The sequence below is a fragment of the Pteropus alecto genome, unplaced genomic scaffold, assembly GCF_000325575.1.
Source record: "Pteropus alecto unplaced genomic scaffold, ASM32557v1 scaffold25, whole genome shotgun sequence".
Classification (NCBI taxonomy): Eukaryota; Metazoa; Chordata; class Mammalia; order Chiroptera; family Pteropodidae; genus Pteropus; species Pteropus alecto.
This window is the reverse complement of record NW_006441955.1, coordinates 22,138,874-22,147,357: the sequence shown is the minus strand read 5'-3', so window position 1 is coordinate 22,147,357 and position 8,484 is coordinate 22,138,874. Positions and strand designations below refer to the sequence as shown.

Genomic DNA, 8,484 nt, shown 5'->3' with positions numbered 1-8,484 from the left:
TTCCAGTTCGTCTAGGTTATTAAATTTGGTATTATATGCTTTTTCATAGTATTCTTGTATTATCCTTTGTATTTCTGTGATGTCAGTCATAATATCCCCTATTTCATCCCTGATTTTGTTTATTTGTGTCTTTTCTTTTTTTTCTTTAGTGAGTCTAGCAGGGGTTTGTCAATTTTATTAACCTTTTCAAAGAACCAGCTCTTTGTTGCATTTTTTTTAATCGTTCTTTTGTTTTCAATTTCATTTATATCTGCTCTAATTTTGATAATTTTTTCCTTCTGCTGACTTTAGGCTTCATTTGTTCTTCCTTTTCTTGTTTTTTAAGATGAAACACTCTGTTGTTTATTTGGTCTTGTTCTTGTTTTTGGAGATAGGACTGTAATTATATGAATTTTCCTCTTATGACCACTTTTGCCATGTCCCACAAGTTTTGATATGTTGTACTATCATCATTCGTTTCTATGTATCTCTTGATCTCTCTTTTTATTTCTTCTCTGACCCAGTTATTCTTCAGTAGCATGTTGTTTAATCTCCATGTATTTGTGGTTCTTCCTGCTTTCTTTTTGCAGTTGCTCTCTAGTTTCAAAGCATTATGATCAGAGAATATGGTTGGTATGATTTCAACCCACTTGTATTTGTTGAGGCTATCTCTATTTCCCAGTAAGTGGTAGATTCTTGAAAATGTTTCATGTGCACTAAGGAAGAATGTATAGGTCAATTATGTCCAGTTGGTCTAATGTGTCATTTAAGGATGTTATTTCCTTATTGATTTTCTGTTTGGATGATCTGTCCATATCTGACAGTGGGGTATTTAGGTCTCCTACTATGATGGTGTTTTGGTCTGTTTCTCCCTTTAGTTCTATTAGTAATTGCTTTACATATTTCGAGGCTCTTTTATTGGGAGCATAGATATTAATAAGTGTTATGTCTTTTTGGTGCATGATTCACTTTATCATTATGAAGTGTCTCTCGGTATCTTTGTTTACTTTTTTTATTTTGAAGTCTATTTCATCTGATATTAGTACTGCTACTCCCACTTTTCTCTGAATGCCATTTGCTTGAAATATCATTTTCCACGCTTTCACTTTGAGTGTATATTTGCCAATGTTCTTTTTGTTTGAAATTTTAAAACATTCTTCGAGAACACATATTTTCAACAATCATTTTTTATTAATGGCAGCCTTACTTACTTGGATGCAATTTGTTAGAGGTTCAATGTTTAAGTGAAAAAAAAATGCAATAAAAGTATTAAATTATGACATAGAAAGTATTATAATAAACCATAATAATAAAAATTTCACTCTTAGAATAAATATCCTTCCCTTTCAGACCTGAACGTGGTGTGAATGGCACATAAAAACAACCATTTATATATACTGGGGTCAGGAGGGAGTAAATGGGAAATGTTGCTTTTTCCTCTCTTTCTCTCTCAGTAAATCTCTGAGTGTGCCTACTATTAGTGGACTGGCCTCTTCTTATTCCAGGAAAAATTAGAGTAAGTTGTATGCTGATCTAAGAAAATATCTGTTGAGAATATGAAATATTTTTAATATATTGAAAGATATAACAATTCACTGGTGCCTGCATCTATTAGAAATAATATCTCATTATCAAATGTTTAAGGAAGAAATAATACCACTCCTACACAAACTTTAACAGAAAACCAAAAAGGAGAGAATAATTCCCAACTCATTTTATGAGGCCTACAATATCCCGATTCTAAAAGCATGCAAAGACATTAAAAGAAAAATATAAAGTGATATCCCCTGTGAAAAGAAATTCAAAAATCCTTAACAAAATATTAGCAAATTAAATATAGCAAGACATAGAAAGATATTGTATCACAACTGGGAGAGTTTTATCACAACTATGCAAAGTTGGTTTAACATTTGAACAACAATCCATATAATTACTTCCATTAATTTAAAAAATAAAAAAAATATTTTAATAGATGTAGAAAAAGTTTTTGACAAAAAACAATTTTCATGACTGGTTAAAAAAAAAAAACAAAACCCAGCTCTCCTCGAAATAAGAAAAGAAAGGAACTTCATGAGCTTAACAAAGTGTATTTACAGAAAACCTAAAGGTAATATTATACTTAATAGTGAAAGACTGAATATTTTCCCCTAAGATTCTATTCAGCATAGTTCTAGAGTTCTTAGTCAATGCACTTAGGCAAGTAAAAGAAAGAAAAAGCATATAGATTGGAAAGAAGGAGATAAAACTCTATTATTTGCAGACACCATGATTGGGTACACAGAAAATCCTAAGAAATCTAAAGAAAAGCTAAGTAAGATCTCAGGATACAAAGTCAATATATAGAAACCAGTGGCATTCACATATACAGGCATGAAACAACTGGAAATTAAAATTTGAAAGTGGAAAAAAATGTAATTTACAATAGCATAAAAATAAGAAATATGTAGAGATATTTTAACAAAATTGTACAAGTCCTATAAACTGAAAAGTAGCAAATACTTGTGAAATTGAAGATCTAAACCAACTTAAAGATATGCCATGTTTATGAATTAGAGACTCAATGTTGTTATCACTTTTCCTTAAATTCATCTATAGATTTAATGCAATCTCAACCAAAAATCTTAGGAAATCTACAGAACAATTGCTAGAAATAATAAATGAATTTAGCAAGTTCAAATGATATTAGATTAATATACAAAAATAAAATATATTCTTATATATTAGGCAAACACTTGGAAATGAAATGTTTAAAGTTCTGTTTACAATCATGCCAGTATACCTAGGAATAAATAAAATAAAAGATGTTCAAGTACTAAAACCTACAAAACATTCCTGTGAGAAATTAAAGAAGACCTATATAAATGGAGAGATATACCATATTTGAGAGTGAAAGACTTAATAACGTTGCAGTTCTCCTCAAATTGACCTGTAGATTCAAAAATGCAATCTCAATAAAAAATCTGCCAGCTTTGACATATAATTGACTATCTGATTCTACAATTCATATGAAAGTACAAGAATCTAGAATAACTAAAGCAAATTTTAAAAGAACAAAGACTTTCTACAGTACTGTTTAATAGAATTTTCTATAATAATAGACATAATTATGTGCTGCCTGATATAGTAGTCCCTAGTTTCATGTAGCTGTTCAGCACGAAATGTGGCTTCTACAGCTAAAGAACTGAAATTCTAATTTTCTTTTGTTAATTTAAATTTAAATAGCCAAGTTATTGGCTATTGTACTGGACAGTGCAGACATACTATAAAGCTAAATTAATCAAGACAGTTTGGAATTATGCAAAAGAAAGATTAAAAATCAATAGAACAGTCTATGGCCATGCCTCCCTTAACCAGCCTGATCCCGTCTGATCTTGGAAACCAAGCAGGGTCAGGCCTGGTTAGTACTTGGATGAGAGACCACTTAGGAAGACCAGGTGCTGTAGGTGTAAAAAATAAAAAAATAAGGGATTGTAAACTGACAAGGTCCTTGCAATCTGTGAGGTCAACCAAGGGTTGCCTCAGCCTAAATAAATAAATATCAATAGAACAGAAGTCTAGAAATAGATCAATGTACATATAGTCAATTGATTTTTCCACAGAGAATCCACAGCAATTCAATGGAGAAAACAAAAGCCTTCTCAACAGATGGTGCTATATCAACTCAATATCTTCATGAAAAAAAAAAAAAGGAATATTGATTTAAAGCTATAGAATTTCTAGAATAAGCATAGGTAAAATCTTTGAACTCTGACATATGCAAAGGTTTCCTGCATAAAACAAAGAAACACAAAACATAAAAGAAAAAAATTGATAAATTGGGCTTCTTCAGAATGTAAAACATTTGCTTGTTGAAAAACATTAAGAAAATAAAATTGCTAAATAAGAAATAATAATAAAAAAAGAAAACAAAATGGCAATACGAACTGGTAGAACCAATAAACATGAGCAAATACTTGAACAACACATCACCAACAAAGCAATATAATAATACCAATATATAATTAACAAATATTTATGTACTAGACATTGTTTTAAGTGCTTTACCCTTATTAATTAATTTAACACATTTAATGCAGTATTTAAGGGTTTAGGCCCCTGAGCCAAAATGCTTGAGTTCACATTGTAGATCCACTCTTTACTAGCTTTGTAACCTTGGATCGGTTTCTTAATTACTCAGTTGTACAGATTCCTCATCAATAAATGAGTATAACAATAGTTATGTACCTCATAGGGTTGATGGAAAGATTAATGTCACAATAGATATAAAGTATTTAGAATGATGCTTAGAATGTAGTATAAATACAGTATTGTAAAATGTTACTATTTGCATTGGAAGGAAGCAATGTTGTGCCTTCATTTACTTATTTGTCAAATAGGTATACATTAATATCAGAAGGTTGTTCCTTTATTCACTCATTCATTCAAGAAACATTTACTTAGCATAAGTTATTTGCAAGCACTATATAGATAATGAGGATGTAATATTGAACAGGATACATGAAGTCCCTGCCTTCATGGGAGATATGAACAAGAAACATGAATGATGAGCATATAAGCAAACAAAGTTATATAACTTAGGGGTCCTTAAAAAAAAATAGAGCAAGATAAGAGCACGGGAAGTAACTAGTAAGAAGTGCTAGAGTAGTTAGATTAGCCTCCTGTGAAAAGATGACATTGGAACAGAGATATGACTGAAGTGAAGGAATGACCCATATATACCAGAAACTAGTGTAAATACATTCTAGGCAGATAGGCCACCAGTATAAAGGCCCTGAAGTGGGAACAATAAGAAAGCCAGTGTCTCTGTTTCTGTCTCTGTCTCTGTCTCTGTCTCTCTCTCTCTTACCCTCTCTCTCTCTCTGCCCTGTAAAGATAAGTGAGAAGATGGCCATCTATAAGCCAGGAAAAACCCTCATCAGAGAGTGTCCATGCTAAAATCCTGATCTTCACTTCCCAGCCTCCACAATTGGGAGCAAAAAATTCTTTGTTTAAGCCACCTACTCTATAGTATTTGTTATGACAGCCTGAGCTGATTAAGATGGATGAGATGATACCAAGAAAACTTTTTATTAATAGTATAAATTTAATTTCATCTGAATTTAAAAGTAAAAAATGAAAGCAAAGTGAGACAAAAAGGGTTGTCGAAGGTTTGAAGGTTCATAGGGGAAGAATCACCTGATTCTTGATACATGGAGTTAAATTGTTTGTGCAAACTCCTTTCACAAGAAAATAAGAATTCACATTTTACTACATCCTTGTGAAAAATGAGTATAGTATTCTAAAAATAATTTTTACATTTGTTTTTAGTTAAATATCTTTTGTCATTATTTGCCTTTCATTGATTCTTAGAGAGTTAATCATTTTTTCATTTTGGAGATCATTTATATTTTCTCTCTCAAATATTATCTGTCACTCTATTTTCTCTGTTTTATTATATTGGTATATTAGAGATGTGTAAGCTAAAGGAATGAAGGGATTGGAAAACTTCCTTTCAGCAATGATAATTGTTTCCAACAATAATCATCAGTGGATACTAAAATCGCCTTCTACTGAAGAGAGCTGCCTTGCCCAAGGTTACCCTGTCTCAGGGGACAGCCCACATCCAAAAGCCAGGAGCATGTGTATGGGACTGGATCCTGAGGGTGCTGAGTCAGGGAGATAGAATATAAAATTAGAGAAAAGAGAGTTTATCAGTATGAGAGTACTTTCCCAGTACACAGGATGTAACGCCCTGGCAAGGACCCTAGGAAACAGCACTAGTATGCTTCTAGAATGTCTGTTAAAACTTTAGAAAAAATATTAGTCCACACTAAATGGAGAAATGCCAAGAATTACCATGGCAGATGGTGGAAGAAGAAAATAAAAGGCTCAAACAAGTGAGCAGCTAGAGCACCAGTCAACTATGTTTAGTTGGAGGATACTCTGTCAAAGCAATAAGGAATGTGCTGGCAAAAGCGGGTATTAGAATCGCTGAGAAGATTAATGGTGGTTGTCCTTTGTAATTCAAAGCTGTGCCAGAATTAGGCTTCCTAATAGCAATGTGGATGAAAGGAATCTGAAATAATAGAAGTAAAATGGCAGCCAGTAGCCATCAGAAGCAAAATGAGTAGAATTTTCATAATGAATAGCAATCTCAGAGTGACAGCCAAGGGGCCTGGCCTGCACAGAGCTATAAAGATAATAGAGTATGGTGCTCCTATGGGAGAGAGAATGAACAGCCAATAAAGGTATGCTTAATTTATTTAACCAAAAGAAATGAGGATGGTTGATCAGAACGCTGAGGGCCCTAGCTCCAATTCATGATTCACAATTTATGATTAGGACCTGAACGAGGTAATTTTCAGACTTGCCTAAAAGAGAGGCTCTGTTTCCATGAGGAAAGATTCTAGAACATCATGGCAAATGTTTATGGTAACGATTCCCCTCATCCTTTACCAAAGAAACTTAGGGCCTTTTACTTAGTGACCATATATTGGGGTAAGGTGAATACCCAGACATTTGGAGGACTGTTGGACATAATTGTACAAGTTGACATTGAAGGAAGTATTGAAATAACCCTTACCATCAGAGCCAAATAAAGTCTTAATTTTGGTCTTGCTTACAGTGGTTCCACTGTGTTCATAAGACCATCCAGTGGCCAGCTTCCCAGGCCTTAAATGTATAATCAAAAACTACATACTCAGTAATTGATTGGCAGAACCCTCTCATGGGTTCCTTAACCTGTGGGATAAAGGATAGCCCATTGACAAACATCACATGGAAGCTTCTGAAACTGCCCATCCCCTTGACCAAGTAATCAAAAGTATTAGCACATTCTGGGTTGGATTTTTAATGGCCTAAAAACATACGAAGCAATTTTTGGAAGAAGTGACAGTGTTATGACATTCATCCTTTTGTTCCCAGAGAGATAAAGATGATTTTCCAATTATTCAGGGTTTCTTTATGTTTCAGTAAATGTGGTTTGCAACATATAAATATCACATTTCTTGAGAAAGTTATTTCTAAATATTTTACAGATTTAATTGCCATCATGAACAAGAATGTTTATTACATTTTCTGAACGTTTCTGGTTTCTGAACAGCTGTCCAGCTGTCAATAATCCCTTAATCCAGGATGGAGATTGTCCTCCATGATTCAGAAAAACAATCAGTTGAGGAACACACATAAGAACAACAACAAAAAAATTCGATTTTGTTTTGTTTTGTTTTAGGTAAAAGAACACCTAATCACTTATGCAACAAATATTTATTGACAGATTGAACTAGGTACTTTGTAGATACACAAAGATAAATGTGTGGGCCTTGTCCTCAAAAAGCTTATTAGTTTGTAAGAGAAATAAGTCTTTATATCAATAATAATAATAAAAAAACCATAACAACAATGACAATCAGAAAGGTAAAGAGGGAGAGAGGGAGGAATGGAGAGAAAAGGGGAAGGACAAAGGGAGGAAGAATGTTGGGGCTTGAAGGGGAGGGAGTTGTCTTCTCGGTGATGAAATTGCAGGTGGTACTAGGCACAAGGCATATCGTCAGCCTTGGATAAAGATTCCTTTTCGCCTGATAGAAAGAGTGGGGTTGCAAGGTGAATTCAGGGGGAAAAGTAGAGAGAGACATTCTTAGTGGTTGTCAAAGATGGAAACTGAAGAAATTCACCTTGGTTAAGATGGCAAAAGAGAAATATTGGAGAAAACAAGAAAGATATAAGATGGAAGGAATTGGAAGCAGAAAGGGAAAAAGGTACACATTTACACAGGCAGAAATTTAAAAATTTGGGAAAGTGCTAAGTGTATTTTTGGTTAGTATTAGCATAGCCTGCTTTTTAAGTTAGCCTTCAGAGTAAAATATTTATTTAAATCTTTTTTTTTTCCAATTCTAATTAGCAAGTATGCTACTCTTTCTCCTACATTAGGAATTTCACCTAGCAATATGTTGGCTAAACCATGGAGTTTCTCAGAGGGAGGATGTTTTTCTACAGTATTTTTGGTTACAGTTTGGCAAATTACACCAGATCTGGTGCTCTTGGAGATTTCCTATTCTGACAAACCACAGGGCTCAAATAACAAGGGAGACTAGAAAATCTGACAAGGGGGCTATAGGTGAGTAACATGGTTAATAACTTAACCTTTGGTCATATACAGACCATCAAGTCAGTACTCTTCCTGTTGGTAATCATTTGTTACCTAGGTAACTAACTCTCTCTAATCTGGATGCTGGATCACTAAATACATCATCATACTGATAGAATAAATTGGAACCAAAACTCTTTATTGTTACAAGCCAAGCACTCGTGTGTTAGATCTATAGCCTAACAGAGGTTGATGCCCATCACAGAGAATTTAGTGCCTTGCTGACCAATTACCATTGGTCAGGTATGATGACTTTTTTTGGAAATTCCTAAGTGAGAGATTGAAAAGCAGAAGTGAAAACAATTAGGGAGACTTGTTCTTCCAGGTACTAAAAATTTGGTATAAATAAAGCTGTGTATGTATGTGATGACCTTCAATGG

General features: G+C 33.5%; 1 pseudogene; it reads left to right on the top strand.

The window, feature by feature from the left end:
• The first annotated feature begins 3,306 nt into the window (after positions 1-3,306).
• On the top strand, positions 3,307-3,425 carry LOC112485983 (annotated as a pseudogene).
• The last annotated feature ends 5,059 nt before the right edge of the window (positions 3,426-8,484 follow it).